The 26,283-nt window shown below is 40.8% G+C and overlaps 1 protein-coding gene across 8 annotated transcripts in view; it reads right to left on the reverse strand.

The window, feature by feature from the left end:
* Positions 1-26,283, reverse strand: part of DUSP10 (dual specificity phosphatase 10) — a 261,089-nt gene that overhangs the window by 212,988 nt on the left and 21,818 nt on the right. For 5 of the 8 annotated variants that reach the window (XM_086878805.1, XM_086878808.1, XM_086878807.1 and 2 more), the window contains exon 3: positions 6,982-7,068. The gene's annotated coding sequence lies outside the window, so the exon portion shown is untranslated. Of the gene's footprint in view, positions 1-6,877; positions 7,069-26,283 lie in introns of all 8 variants that reach the window. The other 3 variants (XM_086878810.1, XM_086878811.1, XM_086878812.1) reach the window with 1 other exon arrangement.

Genomic DNA, 26,283 nt, shown 5'->3' on the forward strand with positions numbered 1-26,283 from the left:
TACAAGAACTGGATATTTTCACGTGCCTATGGTGCACAGACAGGTGCCTGTGGCTCTTTTTATGGACACCTAAAGTTAACAAGTTTAGGAAAAGCATCAAGGGCAGTTTTACTCATTCTCAGTCCCATTCCATTAGCAACAGTACCCATATTTTTTTTCTCAGACATTTATTTACCCTGTCCATAAAAAAATCTCTATGTCAGTAGTTTATACATCCCTGCTGATAGAAAGCTTTTCCCATTAATATTCCTCCAGTGGAGTTTAAGCCCACTAGTGTTCCACACTTCTCTGAGGCAGCCATTTTATTTTATTTTATGAACTCTCACAGCTCTGCAGCTATCTTATCTCTAGATTAGACGTATTCATTCTTCCAGCCCTTCCCTCACTGCCTGTGTTCTCCAGATCTCTGATCTCCACTCACTCCACACCTCCATGTGGGGTCTGGAATGTTGCAGCTGTACCAGTGCCAATCACAGCTGCAAGGCTGTTTGTGGAGTTTTGCAGGCTCTGTTCTTGTTTAGGTTGCCTTGCACCTTGTTTAGGTTGCCTTGTACCACTGTGATGTCCTCAGCTGCTGTGCAGTTTGTCATTCACCATAACCCCTCATCCTTCCTTGAGAGACTCCCCTGGCTCTTCATTCATCTGCTCATCTCACACATAATTTATACCTCGTCACAGGATTCTGTGCCTGTCCTTGAACTGAATCCCACTTAATTCAAATTAATTCTTCTAATTGTCAGGATTCTTTTGACTGTTAGTCCTTTCATCCAAATGCTTGCAGCCTTTCCAGCTGTGCATGGCCTAGAAATGCAGTACACATTTTCTAGTTCCTCACACAAATCACCGCTCTGCGAACCCACAGGCACCAGACACACCACACCCTCCCAAGGAATCCCACACACTGCATCCTCCCCATTTCACAGAAACTCACACAGAACTGCTCTTAGAGCCTCTTCCCACAAGACTTCTCTCATTATGCCTCTTGATTTTGCTTAGGAAAAGCAAAAACTATTCTAAATAGTATCAAGAAGCTCTCCTGCAGAGAAAATGCAGTTGCCACTTCCTAATTGACACTGTCTGCTATTCTAATGTGGAAGGAAATTGATATTGTTGTGGTGGTTAAATACACTTGGTTGTATTTACACCTCATCATATTCAAGGTGGTTTGTTTTAAACTTTTCATCCCACTTTTCTTCTAAAAACTGAAGATGTCTGCTTGTCCCCTCACCCCACTGCTTCCATTTTCAACGCTATTCCAAATGCTGACCCTCTCTGGAACATCATCAATCCCACACCAGCATGAAGAAGCAACCCTTGACGGATTTTAACTGAGTCAGCCATTCTTCTCTCAGCTCTAACTTCCCCAATTTATCCACCTATTTTAACCTGAGCTGTTACCCATTCTCACCAAGGATGGCTGTAGCACCTGCCTCCTCATTGCTATTTTTTTTTTCATTAAATCAAAGGAGAAAAATTAAAAAATCCTTCAAAAACATTAACTGGTTGTCTCTGATACCAGCTTGTTGTTCAGACAGAAGCTTTGTGCTGATTTGCCAGCCAGCTCTAGAGAACACAACATGACCTTTCTTGTTTACCCTGAAACTTCCTGCTGGCCCAGCTCCCACCACACTGTGGCTCCCACAGCCTCCACCTCCCGCACCTGCACAGCATCATCCAGCCATGTGATTTATCCCACTCAACCTCTGCCATGGCTAATTAAGCCATCTTTCTGATTGCACATAAAAACGCTCAGGTCGTCCTGCTAGAGGCAAATATCTTTATTGAAAGAAGGAAAAAAATTGCATCTAGAACATAATCACTGAATAAGCCATCTACTCCAGGAGTCCGAAGTAGGATTTTTCGGAAACAGAATTCAATTAAACTGCTTTAATTTACCTCAAGAATAAGTGAATTAAGTCCTTCTGTTATTCCAGTCAGGATATACTCAGTGAAATTTCCTATAAAACAGCACATAGGCTGCTTTCTTCCTTGTTATGTTTCCTCATCTGTAGTTTAAGTAATTTATATTATTTTTTCACTAATAAGCAGATTCATCAAAAATATGTTGACAAGTAATTTTAATTAGAATAACAGGGGTTTTTTTAATTAAACCTTTCTCTCCACTCCATTTTAACCCTTTTAATGTAAGAACCAAACACTTTAAAAGCTTAATCATAATAAACATGTCATGTAAACAACAATCACATCACCACTATCCAAAAACAAAAATAAAATTCTTACGACATACTATGTAAATGCACAGTAGGTTTTAAAGCAGAAAAGAGCTAAAGAAGTTAAATACCTGGCTGCTTGGTGTAACTACCTTTGCCCTCCTTCTCCACAATTATTTAATCTTATTTTAAATGAACTCCTCTTTACGTGACTTCACACCTGGGTGTCAGCTTTCAGGAGTACTCAGCCAGAAGAGGACACAAGGACTGACACAGTTACTAATCCTAATACTAATGGTATAAACCATTAGTAGCATATTCATTTGAGAAAGAAAAAGGTAGTGCTCATCTTGTTAGTGGGGGGAAAGGCCTTTAGCTCCCATCAAAAGACAACCAGTGAGGTTTGCTGCACCTCAGAGGTGACACATCTCACAGATGTGTCATGGCACGTCCCAAAGAACCACCATAAACCTCCGGCATCCTTGACACAACACCTCTGCTGTACTGCGCGAACCTCCCACGCCTATCCCCCAGCAAATTGTACAGCTAATACCAGCACTGTGAGGAAAGAACCAGCATGAAGTGACAGGGAAACACGGCCGGATGTCCCTGCAGCAGCTGCTGGGAGAGCCCAGCCTGGCTGCCCTCGCCCCGAGCAGGGAGGGTCACACAGCGGGCAGTAAAGCCTGGCATTAACCACACCGCAGGACCCCAGGGTAGGAAAGCTTGGAGTACTCACTAGCTCCCGGCCGGCCTGGAGAGAATTTCTCAGCTCCATCTGGTGGGCAAATAAGCCACTTCTGGCTCACAAACAGCCATTCCCTTTTTAATAACCAGTGTTCTTATGAGAAGAGATTATTAAGGAAGACCATCTTCATTAACAGCAATTTTTGCTTCTCCTGGGAAGAATTCCATTTATAAAGATTAAAACACATCACTACTGGCTCGAGTCATTTCCTGTGTATCTCTTTCTATTCACATTTCAGCTACAGACCTGTGTTTACCTTCACAGGTCCCAGACACTACTGAAACTACAGCCCCAAAGAACAGTCACCTCTCCTGAAAGCCTGAGTACCCCGGTGACAGCAATCACGAAGCAATTCATGAAGAGCTCCTGGGCAGAAATGGAGCAAACACAGCACCTGCAAGAGAATTCTCTGCTGTTACTACTGAGCACAGCCACGACAGCCACTGGGTTTGCTTCCTGTGCTCATTACCCAGGGATGTGGCTCTGCTTGGAAGAGTGGAAGGAGTTATAAATTGCCCTCCCACTGTGCATGTTTCCTCAATAAAGACCTTACCTAGCTCTTCCCCAGCAAGATGGATGAGAAGTAAATTAACTACAATAGGAGCTCATGACAAAGAATTCAGCAACTCCTTGAATTTGCCCTTGCCCACACATTTCAAAAAAAATATACTATTTACATAGGAAAAAGACCCAGTGAAAAACAGGAGGTTATAATACATGGCTGCATTTAAATTCATGATGGATTTCATTTGTTCATCTCACTGACAGGCTTTGGAATAATTCTTCATCTTCTGTTGTCAGATTTTTTTATACTTGAGAAACAGTAGAGGTCTAACAATTGAACTAAGGAGCAAGACAGCCCCAGCTATTTTGTCTATGCACCCCAGCTAATGACAGAAGCAAAAAGAAAATATTTAGTTAATTTTGTCTGCAAGCTGGATGAAAACCAACAGCATTAATAACCCTCTTTAAGACAGACATATGGACCAAAGCCTAAGATCACATCTATGTAATTGTGATTACAATAGGTTTCTAGTCACTGAAATATGTGGCCCAGTTTAACAAGATCCCTGCTGTCACTATTTTTTTGCTGAAGTTAAAGCAATAAATAGTTCTGCACTCTCAATTTCTGGTTTAAGGAAGAAACAATCCTAATGGTATTGCTATGGCCTTTCCAACATCAGAGTTCCTTTCTGTCATTATCCTTTTTATTACATTTGAGTTAATATATTACAAGACAAAAATATTTCTCCAGGTCACAAGCATACATTTTCAATAGCAACTGTATTTGATTACATTTAATAATATCAACTTATTTCATTCAGAGCTGAGTAAAAATGGTTTCCTATCAAGCAAATCTACTCCTTCTTAAGCTACATGTAGTAGTTATCATGACTGAAATGCAATTTTTTTAATTCCGGAAGATGCAGACTTAGCTCATCTTAAACTTGTCACAGCAAATCATTTTGCAGAGATGTCCTTTTTGCACAGGTGATGGGGTAGCAGAGCCACAAAGAGATGAAGCAATTCACCTCTGGAGGTGAAAATAGGAACACAGGCCTTCTGATAGACTTCTGATGCAGTACCATACCCCACAATGTGAATATAAATCCATCATGTACTCTATTGCTAAAGCTGCTTGCTATGTAAAAGCTTCTCAGTTTGCAAAGGTTTCTACTGGCAGCTCTGAAAAAAAGAACAGATTCTGTTTAAATTCAGCTACAATTTCTGCTTGAGCTCACATGGTGGACACCCTTCTGGAAAAGCAGGGCTGTGCCTCTCACTTGCTCATTAAATGACATGCAGCTGTTTATTATCCACAGTATCTGTGTTCCTCAGAGGACAAAAACTGCCTAACTATGCAGATATGAACTCATACGTGAACAGCAGTGATGAGTCAAATCATGAAATTTTACTTGTCTAACCTAATTGAATCTACCCTAGACAGTAATAACACTAAAGAAAAAAAAAGGAATTTCACAGCCTCTGTTCCCTTTTTCATAAAAAACTCAGCTCTGACTGTAATACACCAGAGCAATATTTGAATGCTACAGTGCACAGATGCAGTCACACAGAAAATTAGAACTCTCCAAATTAAAAAAAAAAAAAAAAAAAAAAAAGAAGAAGCTGTGGTACATAGCTGCATCAGTACCAGCTCAAGAGTGGAAAAGTACTTTGTCTGCTTAGCCCCTTTCTACTCTGTTGGTGACGTCAACCAGGCACTAATGAAAGCCCAATTAGCATATCACCTTGTGTGTTTGAATGTACAATTGGAGCAGCTGATGATTCTCTTCTGAGATTTTAAATAACCACCAAAGCTGAGCCAGAGCTGCTGCTTGGTAGGGAAGATTTAGCTTCACAACATTCCCAGATCCCTGTGCAACACAAACAAATGTGCCAATGCCGGAAAAAACCCCAACCCAGAGCAGATGCATTTCTCTGAGGAAAGCAACACAAAGCAGCTCCAATTTTGAACAGCATTCATTTAGCCCTCATTGTAGAAAAAAGGCTGTAATTCCTAACTGAGTTTGAAAACTGCATTAACTATTTGCTCCCAAAAACCAAGGTACAGACCTTGGTGAGTTTCAGGAAAGCAGCACTCTTGTCAATGCCCCGCCAACTTTCCAATTGACAGTGACTAAAGAACAAACAGCCATGGGACAGAAAGTGCATCCTTCTGCTCTAAAACATGCTGCAATCAGCCAACATAGAAAAGAAAGGGAATTTGCAGACCATTCAACTTCAGACACTGACTGGACCCCCTGCTGGGGAGGGTTCTATGATTTCAGGGCTCTGTGGTCCTTATTTAGCCACCAGCGTCCAAGGGAGGACAACAATGGATGGCTCTCATCCCATCCTCCTCACCTGAACACCTGCACCAGCTGTTTGTTCCATAAGCACAGATGTGAGTGCTGCCATCCAAGGAGCCACAAGTCACTCTCAGCACAGCAAGGCACCAACTGGCACAGGATTTCAAATGGCCAAATTGAATAGCAGGGGTGGAGATGAGACATGAGGTCAAAGAGAAACCCATTGAAGCACTGCAGTATTGACAGAAAGGAGTGAAAAAAAGAAAGGCCTAAGTCTATAGCAAGAACTTGCCTATTAAACTTCCTGTACAGGGGCTGAAAGCAGGACCAGAGGCTCCTGACAGACCTTAGAGAAACCCTGAAGGGCACCACTGTTTTGCAGAATTTGAGGGCTAGAAACTGAAAACAGTCTCTGTCAATCCAACAGCAATGACAGGGAAGTGCAGTGCTCTGAGCAAGAAATTGACCCTGACCTAGATAAAGACTATCTAAAAGAAACAGGAATTCAAGCCCAGGATGACTTCCCTGGAGTCTCTGTTGAAGTGCAAGATTAGTTATGAGGTTCAACTGGATTGGTAAAGTGCTGGTGTTGATCATTCTGCCTAAATGGACAGAAATCAAACCCCAAGCACAACAAATACACCAAGAGCAACCTCTCAATTCCCATACAGCCCAAAGAGCTTCTGCCCACTCCCTACTCCCTTTAAATACCAAGCCTTCCTGTCTGACCATGGCAGTCACAGGACACAAAACAGTCTGTGACCATCAGAGAATGCCTCACAAGCAGACAGAACCACAACAGATTTAAAAGGGCACTGTTAAATGAGAACATGTCCTTGAGTGATTTTCAGCCTCAAAACCATCCTCTTACTCCTAGCTGATTACATTAACGTGTCCCAGGTTTTGCACAAAAAAGGCAAAACGCTAACAAGTCAAACAGATAAATAATACTGCATTTAAGCCATTATTAAACATGGCTACAGTGTATAAAGATGTAATTAAAGCTTGGGCTTTGATTTGGCAAGCATCCTCTATAAATAATCTGTGTTTCACTGTTCTTTGTCATCAGTTCTTCTTCAAACTCAAGAGATGTCCTTCAGTTTCTCCCCCACCCTTGGGATTATCATATGTTTTATAGCTCTGCAAACCTTAGAACGGCCAAACACTGCAGCTGTAGATGAAAGGGAATTATCTTCAAGGTGCTTTCTCTCAGCAGCATCCTCATTTTCTTGCCTGGGGTGGGGAGACTCACCAGAGAGCCAGGATGAGAGAGCAGGGCCCCATTCCAGAGTGCAGAATAAGAACAGACTTGATATCACAGCTCCTTCCAAGTGGTGATCTATGGGAAAAGGAGACAGTATTGAAAAACTTTAACACCGGAGTGAGCTACTTCTTGCCAAATTATGTATTTTATCTTATCATTTCTCATGGGAGATATTATTTTGCTAATTATGTCTAATGATTTTTTATGGTAGAAATTTTCCAAAAGTTTTTGCATTCATTCTCACAGCACTAAAAAGAAACTGTCATGTTGATCTAAGCCCATATTTAACCTTTGTAGTAAAGAGAGAGGCCACAAACAGGCTGTGATTTAAAAAATCCATACTTTGACAGAAATAAGTTTTATTTTCTGTTCTGCAAAAACCTAAATTTTGTTTTGTCTGAAAACTTCCTTTTGTTATATCATAAATTAAAGGAGACCAGAAATATGAGTGGAGCTGGCCCCATTTAGCATTCAATAAACTCAGTAAACAGCAGAACTTAGGAAAAGGAACACCAGATGCATAAACAACATAAAGCAGAATTGACATCTAATGGCATTTATTTCAATACTTGGAATAGCATCTGAGATCAGCATTTTTAAACAATCGCTCTATGAACTAGAACACAGGAGTGTTTTTGATAAGTTGGCAAATCAATTCTGACAAAGGGATATTTGAAGTGCAGCAATCCCAACTGGATTTGATCTTTGGAAGTTTTCTTCCCAGTCTTACAAACTCAAAATCCCCCAGAAATACCTAGACAAGATCAAAAACAAGAGCAGTAACACAACCAAGACAAGCATCATGAGATCTGCTACCCAGAGCGATTTAGAGACACTGGATGTAAGAGATTAAAGGTGCTCTTGTCCATTTTCAGGCCATTAACAACACCTGCACGGAGTGGCAGTGAACTGCTACCACGTCCAAAGGCACGGGTTTATATTCCTTATGCATCAGCAGATCCAACTAAACTTCCAAAATGTCCCTAATGTGCTCTGCAAAAACACACAGCCAGCTATACCCTCCCTTATTCTAGAGGAAACAGAATTTAAATGCAGTACAGTCAGCAGTTTCATCCGAGTAGAATGAAAGGAGAACTGAGCTTTCTCTTTCAAAATTGACAAAGTGATTTGCAAGCTGTAATGGAGAGTTCCTGCTTCCCCTTCCTGGGGGCTGGATAATGCATCTGCACAGGGAGTATCTGGGAAACTAGAAGTATCCACTTCTCAAAGACTGCTACTTGAAATGACTAATCTGAACCAACATAACTCCACAATTGATTCTTTCTTTGCTTCCAGTGGTTACCCTTATCGACTTACAGTGCACTACATTTCTAAAAATCATAGGTTTCTTTGTTTGCTTCCAGAAAAAACACTTATTTTAGATAATCTTGCCTCCACAAAGTTATTTTTCAATTTTCTTCAGTCCCTGCTGTGCCTTCAGGAATGTCTGATTACTCATAAAATGCCTTCTGACAGCTCAGATTCATTACTAAATTACCACATTTAAATTTTTCATGTGCACAGGGCAATTACTTTTATGAATGACTGTCAGCAATGTTTCACTAAATCTGAATGAATTTTTAAAGGATTCTAATTGCCACTTAGATGCCCCTATAACTCTTGTTTAAAAGGCTTTCATGTCTTTTGGTCATAGCTACCTGTGTTCAACACAAACATGTTCCCTCTCACATTTTGCATCATTGAAAATTATTTACATCAGAAACGAAAAAATATGAAGCTGGTGGTGCTACATAAGCAGATAGACTGCACAGCAGAAATGATTCATAGCCAAAGTCTTGAGAACGAATAATTATCTGTAACCCTCACTCGGAGCTCTTGCGTCAAGTTACATTATTCATTTGGGTTTTGGCAGGAGAAATTAATGAATTCCAACTTGACGGACACCTTAAAAAATTATAAATTTTTCAAGCAGTTGGGCCAAACTAAACCTTTAATATGTCCAGGGGGAAAAAAATAGAAGTACACAGGGAACGGTTTTTTTCCCACTGAAATTCATTTTAAAAAGCACAGATACAAATATGTATTCAGAAAGGGCAGGTGAGTTTTAAATTACACCACTAAGATGGGCTGGAGTTCTGACTTGTCTCCCAGTGGAGTGTCATCAGGAAATTTCATTAGCACAATCTATTTTTTATGCCAAGGTTGCTAATGAAAGTGATAAACAAGATCAGAAATAAAATGATCATTGATGTAGTCCTCCCCCAACAAACTCCAACTAGATGTTTCTCTTTCAAGTGCCACATTTTGTGCATGTTCTTCACCCAACTGCTTGCCCACTTTGGAGATTTTTCTATTTTTCTTTTCATTTTCACTGTTCACTATCAGTTTGTAGAGAGGCATCAAAAGAAACATTCCTATGAAAACCTTTTGGATTAATGCTTCTTTAATTCTTTTATCTAGAAAGTCTAAGATCAGGATAACAAGAAAGAAACAGAAAAGGATATCTACCATGTCTTTTTGTGCACAAGGAATGAAGTTTTTACCACTGAGGTAAAAGGGAGATACTAAAAGAACGTCCCATCGATACAGTGATGTTGAATAAATTATATGTGAAGCAAATACCCCATTAAAATCTAAGATTCTCTGATTACTTTGCTGGTTTTCTCATTGGCTGACTGCAGAAATGTGCATAACCCAGTGAAGTTCATCTCTGCCCCCTTTTTCAGTGGAGAAGGGAGGGTGGGAAACATGTGGCGAGCCTACTTCTGTAAAGATTTTGAAATCTTCTGATGAATGTGCTGAAAGCCATTTTTAGGCAATATTAATCTTCTGCAACAGCAAACCTATTTCACTGTGACCTTCAACAAAGGCCAGAGCCTGAGGGATGGTTGCCAGCAGCAAGTTACCATTCAATATTCAACCTTGCATAGGATCCAAAAGGGATTTTCATCTGCATCTAAACTCTAATTAGCAGCTCTCAAAGCTGTGTTTGATAACTTTATTCCAACAGTCAATATCAGCCCTTAATACTTGCCTGTATTACTGTCCAAAATACACAGCTATGGATGAAGAATTGCTTGAAAAAGGTGAGTCCAGCAAAAGCTGCCACCTGCAACAAATATTCCATTGAATCACAGAGGCAAGGACAGGTCAAACTGGGCTGAAGCTGAGCCAAGGGAGCAGTAAACTGCCAATGTTATTCCCTGGCTCCCAGTGCCCCCACTGACCTAAGCAGCTTAATGAATCCTGGTCTTCTGATCAGATGCAATACAGCTGAGCTGGGCTCTGCCTTCAGCCTTACTGGCATGCTTAGATATAGGGAAATGATAATTAAGTGTTGTGATGTAAAAGAATTCCAGGTTGCTAAGAAAACTGCCTATGTACCCGAAGAGTTGGGTTTTTCCCTCATACAATCCTACCCTAAAAACTGAAAGGGTTAGAAGAAGCTACCTCAACACATTCTCTTGCCTTCTCTCTTCTCTGGCTTCTCACTTTAAATTCCTGCCAGATGAGTCATGCCGAATGTCTCTCCAAAAACTTTGAGGGTTCAGTCCCACTTACTCTGAGAAAAGAGGTTTTATTACAAAGAACACCATTTATACCAATTAACGCCTTGATAACCATCATAACAGAAAATTAATTCCACAGATTTTGCTAGGTTTTCCCAATTACAATGGTAACTATTTGAAAAAGAAGATGCTGCTCCCTTTGAACCGTCAATCACATTGCCCAGACATTAAAATTAACTGCACACATTTATTTCTAAAAATCATTACAGTGACAGGAACAAGTGCCAAACCTGAATGGTGCCTGTCCTCATTCTGTGAGGGGACCACTTCTTCCCCACTACACATGGAGTGTAGCAGACTGTCCTTGGCACAACAGTAAACAAGAACCAGCAGTGAATACTGGGGTTTATTTAGGAGCTTTTACCCAGCCTGATTACCTCATATGCATTCACTTGCTCTCCTCCAAGCTTTACAGGTTCACTAAGAGCTGGCTGCCTCTCTCCAGAGGAAGATCATTTCTAGCCTGAGCAAGGTAGGTAGAAAGTTCTTTCTGTTCTTGCAATGCAGCTGTTTGCAGCCACCAGCCTCGGGCACGGCCGGCCAGGGTCTCTGCACACCCCCAAGTATTTGTCTCCATGCAGCTCACTGATTTCCAGGATCTACGCACATGTCCAAGATCTGTGCTCCAGCCAGAATCTCCACCACTGTCTTTTCATGAAACCTTCTTTTCATGATCACTTCTTTTTGGGAAGCCATCTTTCTGTCTTCCTCTTCTTTCCAGCACCAAAGCCTGTGTTCCTCCCAGCCTGAGCCAGGACACAGTGTAAGGCAGAAGCACAACACCTGATCAGCCTCCTGGTTGTTGGTTCTTTCTCAGGCCTGCTTATTAATTGTAGAGTTTGGGTTGTTAACTGGAGGGTTTGGGATGAGCCACTACATTTTAGCCTGCATACTATCAGAATTTACAAATGAGCAATACCAACTGCAGCCAGCAAGCAGCAGGCTGCTGCTTCAGAGTTCAAAAGTTCAGTTTCAGACACTCACATACAGGCCCAGTTATCTGCCAGCTGTGTGTGCTCACAGTTCGGGCTATTTCTTCACCTAAGACACAGACAAATATGCTACAGCCATGCTGAGACAAAGTGGAATCTGCAGATCATTTCCACGTAAGAGCCACCTCTCTCAGGGGACCCACATGGTAACTGGATTAGGTCATGTGTCATCCCTTAGTCTCAGTTAACTCCCCACACGTGCTCTGGAGACAGTTCAAAAGAAAGCAAATTGCCTTCATCAATGGCACTGCAGCCCATGGATGGATTTCTCTACTGAGAACAACTGGATCAGGCCCCAGTCTGGGGCTAGCACAGTGTCTGGGTGTTTGTCAGGGCTGCTCCACGTGCAGCCACAGCAAAGCATTGGCAAGGCAGCACAAAACCACAAGCCCTGATTCATTATGATTTTTCATATCTCATTAGGAAAGAAGCAATTAGAAGTGTCATAAGAATATTCCCGAGTGGATTTTAAAAATTTTTTGAAGCTGGCTAAAGCTTTTATTCAACACTGACAATGGTTATTTTGAATACCTCAGAGTAGGGAGATTTAAAAGCTTACATAAGGCCAAATGACAGTCAGGAAAACCCAGAAAAGCATTAGGCTTTTTACAGGATCTATTTTGTTCTATCTGGATCAGTGGACCTAATAAAACTTTATCTGCCTCATATCCTTAGGCTATCAAAGCTACAAAAACACTATCTTCTTATTAACTTAGTGTTTTACCAACACTGAGAATCTGACTTCATGAACGTGTTTCCTGTTACAAAGGAGACAAAAACAGATGGAACCACACTCTGGAAGACTCACCATGCTATTTATACTTCAGAAAGGACATTTGCTTTCCATGGGAACTCAGAGCTATCCATTGGTTTTAAGTTTATGAGTTAAGTGTCTTTTTAGAGCTTTCAAATAAGACAATATACAATGTGTCTGGTTTAACTGCTTTTCCCCCAACAGATAGAGTCCATCTGCTGAGTTTATTTATCAGTGGCAGAGACTTTCATTAACACCCAAATAACTGCATACTATACCTAGACTCAGAGAGAAGAGGCCACTTTATCCTGCAGCTTCCATCTGTCGAGCTGTGGTTCCTAGACTGCAATACCCAGGCAGCTCAGAAATCTCACAATAGAACTCCTCTCCTTGAGATTGGGGATATGCCAAAAGATCATTCTTACAAGTAAGGCACTTAGCATGACATGACTGATCAACCTAAAGACACCTGAGGTCTACAAAGTGCTGTAACTTGAACTTCATTCACCTGTGCCCCAAGCTGATGGTTCTCAGTTCAGAGCGGCCCCTCCTGGGGGATGATTGTTACCCTCCACGGTTCATAGTGTTCCTGCACTGCTGACAAAACTATTATCCATCACTTTATTAGTCCTCTGTTCACTAAGAACTGAGGAAGAAGTGTTTGAGAGCTAAAAATCCCCCAAACATGGCTCTATACATCACGGACAGTCACAGCTAATGGCCTTGACACTAGGGCTAACAAGACACAACACTAACAATATTGGAAAAAAACATTACCCTTAGTCCAGCCATGCACTGCCATCTCCTCTTTCTTTAAAGTAGCAAATCCCTGTCTCTTTAATTACGGTAGGCAGGATGTGAACAGATGCTTACAGCACCCAGCAGCCAATGATTCAGGAAAACTTTCAGCTATTAGCAAATCCTTTAGGTAGCTGACTCAGGTAAATAAAGATGTGCAGATTCCCTCAAGTGATTAACCACTGGGCTTGCACAAGCTTGGCTCATTGACCACAGCTGTTGGGAATACAAATGTCCTCAGCTGACAGCCCCATTCTCAGTTCCATCATCATTTTGGGTTGAAACAAAAATGTCAGCATTTACTGACGTCTTGTCTGGAATTGGGACAAAATACCCCAAATCAGTAGGAGGTGAGGAATTCTTCCATGAAATGAATCACAGCCTGAAGTTATTCAAATAATAAAAAAGAAAAGCAGAGATCAAGATATAGGCTACAGGGATAGTCAGCCTGCAGTTCTCCAGATAAATCCTACGGATTTATGTACTGCTTACAGACGTCTCAGTTACGAGGCCTGGCTCTTGAACCACCTCCCAAGGAAACAAAATCTACACAGATCCTCAATGATATACAAGCAGCATGTGAATTCAATTTCTTTAATAATCAAACCTAAGTCCCTAGCAGTTCCAGCTGTCATGTCCATTTCTAGCTTCTACAGGCACTTTATCAGCTTTTACTTCCAGAGCTGATGTCACACAACACATCTGCTGGTTGCTGCTGTGAAAATGTCCACAATTTCACACCTTCCCAAAGGCAGATCCTCCAAAATCCTGTGCTACAACTTGCAAGTGCCTCTTGACAGCCTCTCCAGCAATAAGTAGGCACAGTTCTAGAAAAGCTGAATGTATCTTGCAAGCCTTCATCTCTCCTCACATCTGTGTCTTTTCCTGCCAAATATTTCACCCTGCCCTCCCATCTACAGCCTCTCTCTTTGGTAAAGATGAGGCTTTCATAATCCTCTTGCTGATGAAGGAAAACAGAAATAGAAGTAAGCACACATGCCTTTTTCCTTGCTTATTTTCAGGATGCCATAGAATTTTTCTTCAGCTCTGACTGGATGGATCCGAACACTGGAAAGATACAGATGAGCATTTGAGATGCCTGCTGTAACAAAACAAGCGTTGATGTTTGGTGTGGAAATAATGGAAGAAAAGTTAAGTCATGTTAATTGCCAAAACTCAAATTCCCTGGAGTTTTACAGGTTTTTTAAAGTATCACAGCAAATTATACCAAACACCCAGATTTTCTGTAATGGATGACACAGTTTGTTTATAATGGTTGGTAAAGTTTCTCTTTCAAAAGTCCATGTTGTAAGTGTAGATTCCTCACCAACAAGAAGCAACCAGTTGTTACATTAAGAGTCCTAGGCTGCAAGATGCTGAGCATCTCTGCAAACTTCAGTCATCTGGGAACAGCCAGTGGAAGAGATGGGGAACACAATTTGTGGGATGAGGCCTTGAGAATGGTAGCACAATGCAGATTGCCAGACCCAAGTACTGTGCAAGGCACTAAGTCTCCTCCTTCAGGCATAGAAAGTAGGCTCCAGTACAGTCTGAGATGCCAGGGAGTGGCATCAAAACATGCACTTGCCATTCAGTATTTACACATCTCACTGTTGCAGTCCAGCATTTTGCTCCTGTAAAGCAAAAAGTCACATGAGCTTACAGGCATTTGCGAGCCACTTAAGTTCATGAGTTCATGTAGTCCAGTTGCATGAAAGACAAACATTTACTGGTATAAAGGAAGGAAAAGGAAGCAGGAGAAGTGGAAAGAAACCCTCTTTCCTATGGGACAATCATTCTGGATTAGTAATGAGTGTTCAAAGAGAAAACTGCATAGATAGTCATCCTCTCTGGAAAAATAAAAATGCACGTTCCAGTCTTGCATCCACAAATGCAGAGCCTGCAGTGACTTTTCAGATCAGCACACTTTAGCATCACCATTCCTTTACCAATTAGCCTCCATCTGATTTCCCAGGTCCCTAGGAACCAGAGCAGTGTTATCATTAGTGCCCAGCACTAATACAGCATTTTAGCACTCTAAACATCTAACAGGAGAAATGACATAAATAATTATCAGAACAACTCTACTGATTCTTAGCCTTGCTAAAATAAACAGTACTGTTTGTTATCCTATTATAATACAAATAATTTGCATTTCCTATTTTATTTTGGTGCCATTTTCCTTTCTTCTAAATGATCATGAGGTCAGGCTGGAAGAAGGGAAAAGAATCTTGTAAAATGCTAAATCTACAGGAATGGAGGTTGCTTGGCACTCCAGAGAGTGCAGACAAATGACAGTAAAACAAATAGACACAGAGGAAGAAACTGGAGTTGTTATGCAGTCCTTACACAGTCTTACTGGTTTATATTGGATTTTTGTCACGAAAGACTGAACAAAGGCATAAAAGGATTTGCTCCTGAGAAGCCACAGAATTTGCAGGGTAACAACCAAAACAATTCTTTTAACACTGCTACTTCCCAAAGTGTTTGTTCACACCCAGGCTGAGCAGGAGCTCTGATTCTGCTCACAAATCCCGCTGATAGACAAAAGGGCAGTGCCCAGCAGAGGGATCAAACCCAAAGTGGGACAACCGGAAGGGCTTGCAGGGGAACATTAAAAGCTCCACATAAATAAGGCTCGACTTGATGCCCTGTATCCCTGGCAGGGTGACCAAAACTGCAGTTTAGACAGAAGATGAGTGCAGAGGAAGGTCTGTGAAAGCAGAAATCTCACTATTTATGAACTATGCTGATTTTTGCCTACATGTGGGTATGAAAGAAAAAGAGGGGGAGAGAGCAGATAACTATGGGACTTGCCCAGAAAGGCAGAGTGGCAGGAAAACCCATTCACATCATTCTGTGACTACAGCTCAACAGAAATCTGTAGAGAAGATGGAGATGTGTCCAAGAAACAGCAGTTCTGCAAAACCAAAAAGCACTAACCCAGAAACAAGGTTTGAAACATTTTTCTTTCTTTTATGACTCACCAGTGTGCTGCAGACTGTGTACTGATGTTATGTGTAACAGTCTGAATTTACTCTTAAAACTTACCAGCTTTGACCACAGCATCATTCCTGAGCAAAAAAAACTCGGTAGATTAAGAATCTGAACCCAGACGCCTTTTCCTTGGTCACACAGCTCCCTCCACACAGGCTGCCAAGAGTCCAGACCGGGCTCTGTACCCCAATTCCACCCTGAAAACCTCCAAAATGCCAGAGCATCCAGACACAGACATAGTCACATCAGCAGAGAAAATAAAAATCACTAAGTGAAGAAATGAAAAATTAAATTTGAGTTGATCCTATAACCAATGTGATGCTTTCAAGGGGATCTTTTCAAGGGGATTCATCTTTGGTATTGATGTGGACTGTTCTATTTGGACATGATTTTATAAATGGTTTCTATCAGTACATATGACTGACTGATTGCAGGGTATGCTATTGCAGTCTAACAGGCTATTCCCCACAACACAGAGATAGAAATTACTTTCTGGTGAGATTTATGAGGTTTTCCCCACTCCCTTCGTTCTACAAAAATTGAAGTTTTAAAGCCTATCAGCTTGTGACACTACTAAAAACACACCTACAAAGATATTAAAATAACCAATAGTTAAAAAAAAATTAGTCAGTTATGAGAAAGACTCAGTTATCCAAAAGGGTGTATGGTAACCACCAGCCCAAGTCAACTAATAGTTTTGTCATATATTTTCAACATTTTGCAACACCAAGAACCTAGAAAGCTGCTTCTCCAAGGCTTTACACTCCCTCACCTTGCACTGGACTAAGTATTAGCTATAAATTTTCACTCAGACACGGTCCTTGGCCACATACACTCATAACATTTTAATAGTTAAGTTTAACTAAATGTTTTCCTGATTTTAAACTCAGTAAGAATTCATAGTTTACTCCATTTCTTACTCAGTGTTTCTGAATTTGGAGTTTCTTACTGGGTTTGGAATCCTGAAGCACTGAATGCTCCCAAACATTTCAAAGATAAACATATTAAAAAAAGATATTAAAAGCCTACACTGCCTAGGAAAACTGCCTATAAAATAAATTTATTCTAAATGGGTAGACTGACTGCTCTCAGGGTTATATACAAGAACTAGCTCAAAGTAGACAGGCAGAATGTTACTCAAAATAATTTTCTCATCTAATTCTACTCACCACTCAAGCAGTGAATAGTAGGTTTTCTACAGATCTGTTTTTATCTTCTTATCCAATATCCTGCAGGGGAAATAAGCTTTCTATTTTCTCCAGAGTGTGGCCATAGTGAAGAGATTTCAAGATATATTTCATGAAAGGATCTCACGGAGGCATGAGAGCCTTGAAGCTGTCTGCATTTATGCATCAACATTTTATTTCTTCATGGCACATGGGCTGAAAATACCTGTATGCAGGTTCAGATGTAGATTCACAGTTCAGATGTGAATTATAGTCAGGCATGATGGTTATCATCACACGCTGGGGTTTTTTTTCATTCCTTTCCTAAGGGAAAGGACCATACAGAGTCCTCGAAGTATAGGAAGGAAAAAGCATTGTTTGCAAAACAGCTGATGCGGGCAAATATTCATTTATTTCATAGCATATTCCTACATTAGTAACATAATTACAAAAAAAATGCAGTGGAAAACATCTTCAAAAAATTATTTAATCCATATTCTGTCCCCTGGAAGCATCAGCTGTACCTTTATCCTTTCTAACAAGGTCTACTAGGTCTTTATTGTATTCCAATGGCCCCACTGCCTTCTCATGCAGTATCTCAGTTTGCTCCATATTCTTGATTATCCAGTATCTGTCCTAAATCTTTCTTGTTGCCAATTAAACCCGCTCATCTAGAGCAGAGATTATTCCCTTCTTCTTTTAAGAGTGTCATTATTTCCTCATTACCTGGATGGCTCATACTCCCCCGTCATCCCTTTCTCAACAGATGTCTGGATAGCTCCGATTCCCTCAAATTCCCTTACCACCAACCTTGTGCTTCAACCTCCCCTCCTCTTTTCAAAAAGCTCCACAAATCTTCAGCTATCTCATCTTTCTGGTGGGCTAAGCTGGAGAAGGTTCTCATCACAAAGTTGTCCATGTTTTTCTCCTATTCCGTACCCATGAGTGTAACTCATATTTTGGATTCCAAAGCAATTATACATATGTGTATATGTACTTCTTTATACATATCTCACTTCTCTGAGGAAGGGATGTTCCCTTTTATCCCAATTCATATATAGCTCTCCAAAGAGGTTTCAGATAGGCAGATAAGTCTTGCTGTTTTTATCACCTATCAACATTTCCAGTTCCTTTTGTTTATTCCCTCACTTCAGTAAATTCTTCATCTAAAAGACCATTTGTTCCAGGCTTTATTCCTAGCATTGTGTCATACTGATAGAAATTTTCCCTTAGGATGTTCAGTATTCCATCTATTAGAAAGCTTTAATTTTATGTGACTTGGTTCAGGGAAAGAAAAAGGTTTTAAAAATCTGCCTAGTTATAACACGCTTACCTCAAGTCCATCCTACATAAACAGAAAGTAATAAAAAGCCTGATTTACACACAGTACATTTGTCTGTCTGTTCAATGTCATTACAGAGTTAACATTTATAATGCTGTTGAAAGGCAGGTATTGCCAGCAATGGGCTAAGTGGAAACATTAATGTGACAGTTTATTAATCAATTCCATCTCACAAACCCTAATGTAACAAAAGGAAGCATAAATAAATGCCTGATCTGTTAAAGTAATATATGGCCTTCACACTGAGACCCACTTTAGGGGTGGGCTCACATTGGGTTCACTTTAAATTTCTTGGCAATTTGAAGTTCAGGCTGCTAACACTTTGGAGGATAATATACTAGCTGAAGGCATTAATGGTTTAAGGGTGGTTTGTGTTTGCATTTAATTTTCAGTGAAGTTCACTACTGTTGAAAGGTGCTTGATCAATAGTGCTGGTTTTGAATGTATTTATCTTGAACTTTTCCCTGTAGTCTTATCCACAAGAAATGGGATTCAGCTTAGCTAGTACCTAGTTAGCCTCTCTGGTTTCTCAACTTGTGAGGACCAATCCTAATTAAAAAGAAATGTGGATGATGGTAGGAATAAGTCTGTTGACTTGCAGGGAAAGCTCAAAAGTAATCTTCCAGCTTTAAGCTGGAATATTTACAGCTCTGTGGCCCCTTGACCAACCTCAGTTCCATGCTGTCCCTTCCCTTGTGCTGACAGACCTAATGTCCATGTACTGCCTAAAATCAGACAGGATGAATCCAGGTCTCCCTCATTTCCTCTCTCCTTGTGCATACACAGACCGAAGGGGAACTGCATGGTTCAGTTTGGACAACATTTTTGCATGGGGTGAAAGAGAACTGAGTGAGATAAAGTCTGTCACATTCCTTGTCATAATCATGCACAGATGTTCCATATTAAAAACTAATATTTACTGAAATACTTTCAAAGTTGCATCAGAGCTCCTCAGAGTGTGTTAAAAATAAGCACATGCAAAATATTACATTTAGCTGGGAGCCAGATTCCTTCACCAAAACTACAGACAACTACACAACTGTTTCTCTGCTAATACACTGAGCCAAATCAATCCCCTTCATCTAAACACCTCTGAACTCTGGGACTGGTTTTATCTGAGCCTGTATTTGGCCAAGTGATTGTTACCCTCCAGTGAGTACATGACCACATACAAAAAGTTCACGGCATGATCAGTTTATTACATGAAGAAATGTAATAAACTGTGATTTAAATTTAATAGCCTCAGACAAACTTGCCTGTTTGTTCAACAGAGTGAACTCTCAACCTCCGCTCATTTACAGAGATCCAAGATTCCGCACTGCACACAGCAATCCAAATCGCCTTGGCAATTCATAGAATTATAAAATGGCTTGGATTGCAAAGGAACCTAAAAACTATCTAGTTACAACCCACTGCCATGGGCAGGGACACTTTCCACTAAGCCAGGTCACTCAAAGCTCCATCCAACCCGGCCTTGAGCACTTCCAGGGATGGGACATCAACAGCATCTCTGGGCAACCTGAGCCAGTGCCTCACCACCCCATAAGAAGTATTTGTTTCCCCTAATAATGATCAATCACAAAAACAACAACAACAACAATACAGCACATGTGGTTCTGATAAGATTGAGCCTCAAATTCCTATTTGATTAAGAGACCATCACATGACAAATCCAGCAAAATCAAGTATCTGTCTGAAACCCAGGGAAAGTGCTTGATTTATAGCCCTAAGTGGATGTCTGCCATGATTTTCGCACGCTTTGCTATCTTGGCTGACCTCTCCCAGACGTATTTTCTGCAAACCAACAGATTTCACATGTTTTTAAATACGGTGACAGGCGGGAATTCATAAATAATATATCTCCACTGAAATATAACTGCCATGTCTGAGCAGTTCCGGCTCCAGGCTGGATCTGCAGCAAAGCCAGACAGCTCAAGTTTATAGCAGCTCTCCCCATTCTGCAGCTACGCTATTAAAACAGCTCCACTTGTACTCAGCTGCCCAGACATGGACAGCTCAAGCTAATGGTACCTAAATACAGCCATGAAATATTGCCTCTTGTCAGGAAAAGTTATAGTCATGCATGACAAATTTAGGTAGGAAAAAGTGCACAAAGTACAGCAGACAAAATGTGTATGTGAACATACAAAAAGCAAAGATCAACTTGTGGGATTTGTGTTTGTTTTGTCAATTTGTCTTCAGTGTCATTTCTGCCCATCAGATGGGAATGTCAAACAGCACCCATGGACTGGAATAACACTGCACTCCTGGAACCCAGGCTGTGCCCCCTGCACCCACTACACAGTACTTTAGGAACTACTCATTTTCTGTTTGGGCACTAAATGTAAGTCAAGCTTGCTGGAAATCCCTCTATTCCTTCTTGCTTCTCAAATTGTCTGAACTGTTATCCTGGATCAGAAATCATAGGAAAAACAAGATTTCCTCTAGACCCCAAATTTGCCATTCTAGCCTTCAGCATGAAAAAGGAGAAGAAATAACAAACATATTTTTCACAGAGGCAAATACACATTATTAGATACTTTGGTCATCATCTCCCTAAACTATTTTCATTTTTCTTCTGAAGTTTTTTCCTATGTTTCCTGAACACCTACACTAAAGACACTGTATGCTGCTTGGAACACCTCAAAGCTTCTGATCTGAAATCACCAGTCCCAGACTGACTCATGCTAAAAACCCTTCTCTCTGCACATATACACAAACACCTCCTGCACTGAAAACCATCAGAATCCACCATTCAAGCCTGGTTACAGCCACGAGGCACCTTCTGAGGCAGCAACTGAGACCAGTCTACCTTGTTACCCATCTCATATTCAACAGATTTGCAAATAAAAATGTTCCATCTCTCTGCCCTGTAAGATATGCCATAGCTCACACAAAAAAAACCACTCAAAATCCTAAATCATGCCCCAAACAGACATGTGAGATAAGACTTCTCAGTATGGAAAATCTTATCATCTTCAGTATCTTGGGTGCTTGGAAAAACCTAAACTTACCTTAAATATTCCAAGGAGGCACCGACACACAGATGATTTATAACTGTCCTAAAAGTTGGGGGTTTTTTAATACTTAGAGAAAAGTTACAGCAGCCACCAAGGTACCTTCACCACAAGCAAGGGCCTGGTATTCTGTGGGTGTGAGAACCACAGAAGGCAGCCAAGAAAACCTTTTGGCACTGAGAAAGGGGGTCCTGTGACTCACTTCACTCACACATACAGTCCTTGAAATGAGAGATGGGAAAGTCCAAGATATCTCCCAGCCTAACACAAAGGATCATTTCCCTGGGTTTATCCACCCATCAGTTTCCAATTACTCAAAAGATGTATTCTTCTACCTCCCATCCTAGGAGAGTATCTCTTGGTGTAATGAATCTCAGCTATGCAAATTTTCTACTTGTTCAGCCAAAATTTGTGTTTCCTTTGTCTCATTCCATTATTTCTAAAAACCATTCTCAGAACATCCTTCTGTTGGAAATGATATAACTTCCCTCATTAACTTTATTAATTAATTGTTTAAATTAACTCTTCTAATTCATTGTTTTAATTAATCATAACAATAAGCTGTGTAATCTTCCACTTCAGCCAGCACATAGCAAAGGTTTTTTCACAGACTACTGTGGATGGGAAAAGCACTGAAACTTTAAGTTTTGCTAAATCAACCTTGATATGCTTTCATGAACAAAGCCTGAGGGAGAGGATGTATGCTGAAAACTGGACACAAGGAATGCAGAATTTATAGACCACAAGGACATGGTGCAAAAACCAGGGATAAAAAAAAGACTAAAGAAGAACGTTCAGCATTCGTACTGAAAACTCTATCAAGGAATAATATAGTAAAAAGGTTGAAAATGTGGATTAATTAGCATGAGAAGTAACAAATAACGAAGAGAAGATAGAATACTAATTAAGAGATTTATGTATTTTGTAACCAATGAACATTGACTTGTTTGCAAAAGATTTATAAACAGTGAAAAAGTTTGGTAAGTGGGTGTGCATCCAGGTGGAGCTATCACCATGGTGCTGTGAATAAAGTAATCTTTACTTTCTAATGCCAAGAAATAGTGTTGGACAGTTTGATTTATCCCATTGTTTCCAGCAAAACTCCTAGGAGGATTTCTTCATTCCCCTTCTGAACATTGCATTTGCATTTCTAATGAATCACATGGTCCTTTTCCACAATGTTGTTGTACTTTGGCCATTTCAACCTTTCACTGCTATTACCAATGATGTCATTTCCCACTCCAGGTAGGTGGAACTAGGGGGGAGAAAACTTTGTTAAGAAAAGGTAGAGAGAGCAGGTTGCTGCTGCACTGACATGAATTGTTCTGCCTTCTGAGAACATTGTAATGAAAGGAGAGTACATTTTTCCAAGCACTAGGAAAATTCCAGTTACTTCTCCCTCCTGTGCTGTGTCCCTCCATCCCTGTTACAGAAAGAACCACAAGGTAGGAGGCAGCAATGTGGTAAGGCTCGTGGTCTTGTTTGCTGTCATGGATATGGATGAGTCAAGTTAATACATCTCAGAGTAGAGAGCAAGCTGGTCTATAAGAATTATGCAAAAACTCAGGGTCATCATAGATGGACAGTTAGGACAGATCTGTGAAATCCAGGGCAAGGCCAGGCACGGGGAGTGAGTTACAAAACATCCACCTCCTTCAGTGAGGGCAGAACAGCTCCGGAGGCTCAGCCGTGTGCCTGGCTGAGAGCAGTTAAGTGCTTGCTCATACCCTATGCACGCACTGGGAGCTGTAATGGCTCTTGGTGAGATGTTTTCCAGACACTGCCTGGCTCTTCCACAGTCAGCAGCTCTTATTAAAATTTTAATAAATTGGGTCAATAATTGCAGCAGAAGCCCCAATGCTCTGACATAGTGCTAGGCTGAAAAAGGACAGGGAACAGCACTTGTCTGGAGCACATCTCAGTGCTACACAGGGCCACCTCTGCACTTGTAAATCTGGCGATGCTCAGTCTAAACATCATAGTTATCCTTCTGAGAAATCCCATTACAGTCAGAGCTGCCATTCACCAGGAGCAGGAACGTTTCATGGTGCACTCGTAGCAAACAGTCAGTGAGTTGCTCCAGAGCAGCAAAGGATGGCAGAAATCCCAGGAGCACTGCAGGCACATACAGCCCACCAGCACATCAGCACATCCATGCGGCAGGCACCTCTCAGGGAGGTCCAAAAAGCAAATGTGCAGGTGAGCACATGGGTCTGAAAGGGCAAGGTCCTGCTCTCCTGTTATCCACCAATGCGTTGTTCATTCCTGTGATGGGCCCCAAGCCAGAAAGACACATCCTAAATCCCATATTTATCTTGAGACAGACCAGATAAGCTGACTTAACATGATAAACTCTTCCCAGCATTGAAACCCTTTTCTTCTGCAGGAGATAGACAAAAATACGTATGTGTTTTGAAACAAAAAATAGTTCTCACTGCTCTTTGAAGCCAAACCTTTTCTTTCCCTTTACACACATCCTTCAAAGGATTCAAATGAGCTCAGGCTGAAAGGCCAGATACTTCTACAGTACACATAATGGCATCAGAATTGGCTGTGAACCTGCTGGTAACTATTTGCCCTGTGCTGTGCTCCTTTCAACAGCTGTATTTTGCCTTATTGATCTGGTAAATTACCAAGATCAGTCTTCTCTGTTGTGCAGCTTCTTCCTTCACTGGCTCTGAAAACAGATGCTGAGGAACAGAGAAGTTTCCCATGCCCAGCCTATTTGGATGAGTGTCTGCACTAGTGAACACCTCTTCCACACAGACACTCTTCTTTGATTGAGGGTACAGTGTGAGAGGAAAGCTAATGTCCTTACAAACAATTCCATGGGTGAAAGTGTGGGTGTTAATGTCTTTGAAATGAGGATTAATGTCTCTTCTAACACTGGGCAGGTTTGTTGCAGAGCCCAGACAGCTCTGCTCCTATAACAGACAAGGCTCAGCACAAGCCTGAACTTTACCCTTTTGGGATAATAGGTTCAAGGGGCAATATGTGGAAGGCAGTTCAGGAAGGCTGTACTTTCCTAGTACCTCAGCCAATGGGGAAAGGAAGAGAGCAAGGAGCAGCCAGTTTAGGATAAAAGGAGGCTGCACCCACCTAAACACCAAGAGAGAAAACCCCACGGGCGTGTGCCCCGGTGGACCCTCTCCCTTTATTTGAACAAAGTTGCAGGACTCCTGTCTCCTTTTTGGACATAAACCTCTGGCATTTATGGATTTTCCTGACAAGTATGTCCAATCAAATCTGTTGTCATTATGAAGAGCTAACTGAGAAAATTATGTAAGCTTTTATACAATACAGCATTCCACAGAATAATTTTCTTTTTTTTTAATATAGGTAAACAATAAAAATATTTTAATCTATTCTCCATATGCAAATTTCTGTCACTAGTTTGTTTCTTCCGTTTTCTTTCTTGTTTTTGGGTTTAAATCATTCTGTAAGAAAAAAACTATTGGAGGGTTTTTTAAAGCTAGGGCAGTTCAGTTTTATGGGGGACTATTCCAGAAGTGTACAAAGGAGGACCTGATCATTTAAAAGTGCAAAAAGATGAGATTTAGACTTGTACCTTCAAAATTCCCTATGTTATAAATTAAATTCAGCCAAATTTATCAATAACAATTTTATTGAAAAATTTGCAAAACCAAATTTTGGAAATAACCACAATCATGGTCAGCGTCGAGCCCAGGATCGGCGCTGGGTGAACTCTGAACCAGCCTCTATCACAGTGATTCCCCCAAGTTCACCACCTGTCCTTTGGAGAGATGAGTTTTTATACAGCCTGAGGCAGTGCAGTCTCAGTTTTTCCTTTCTTCCAAAGTTTGTTGCATATTCATATTTTCTGTTGGTTTGTTAACTAAGTTTCCAAGAAGGAAGGAAAAGTCTGAGTAGTTTGTACGGGAACTGAGTATTGAGATGCCGGAGAATTTTTCTGTTGGATTGTTAACACAGGTTCCCATAACCCTGGAGAGTTATGGGAACTGGGTATTGAGATGCATGGTCCTGGAGAATCAGATCAGGTCAGTATCAGACATTAATCACTGGGTCGTTAGAGCGCCTGTCTTGCTTGGGTGGGCCTTGCCCTCCTTGGTGCCATTCCTGTTCTTTTGCAAATTACTCTTTCTCCTTCGGTTCCTGGCTGTCATGTTGTAATCCCTCGTTGTGAATGTGTGTTCGATATCTGTAACAATTTTTTATTTCCCTTTCTGTTTATATACATATACAATAAAATACAAATTATACAAACATATATTACACCTATCAAACTACAGATCAGTTTAAATTATTGCTCAGACTGTCAAACATCCCTTCTCTGAACAATTCAGGTTGCAGAAATGGTCAGTCATCTTCTGCTGTACATCTGCAAAACTTCCGTTGTTATCTCACTATAAAAGGGAGCAGAGTTCAAACTCTTTGAAGCAACAACTAAAGAACCTCACAAAGAACATCCCTCTGACCAAAAGTGTTGCATTTCTAAGTGCCTCTTGTCAGTTAAAGATTTTTAAAAAATTATGCTGTCCAACATATTGAGTTTTTTGGGGCTTTTTGTTTTTGTTTTTGGGTTTTTTGTTTTGGCTTGGGTTTCTTTTGCCAGAAGAAAATTTTTGTTTTAAAGCATCTGATGATGTCTGCTCTCCTTTTGTTTTCTGACATCTGCTCTGACATTCCAGTAGTTTGCCAATTGTGTGACAAAA

Source organism: Cyanistes caeruleus, chromosome 2, assembly GCF_971803275.1.
Source record: "Cyanistes caeruleus chromosome 2, bCyaCae1.hap1.1, whole genome shotgun sequence".
Taxonomy (NCBI): domain Eukaryota; kingdom Metazoa; phylum Chordata; class Aves; order Passeriformes; family Paridae; genus Cyanistes; species Cyanistes caeruleus.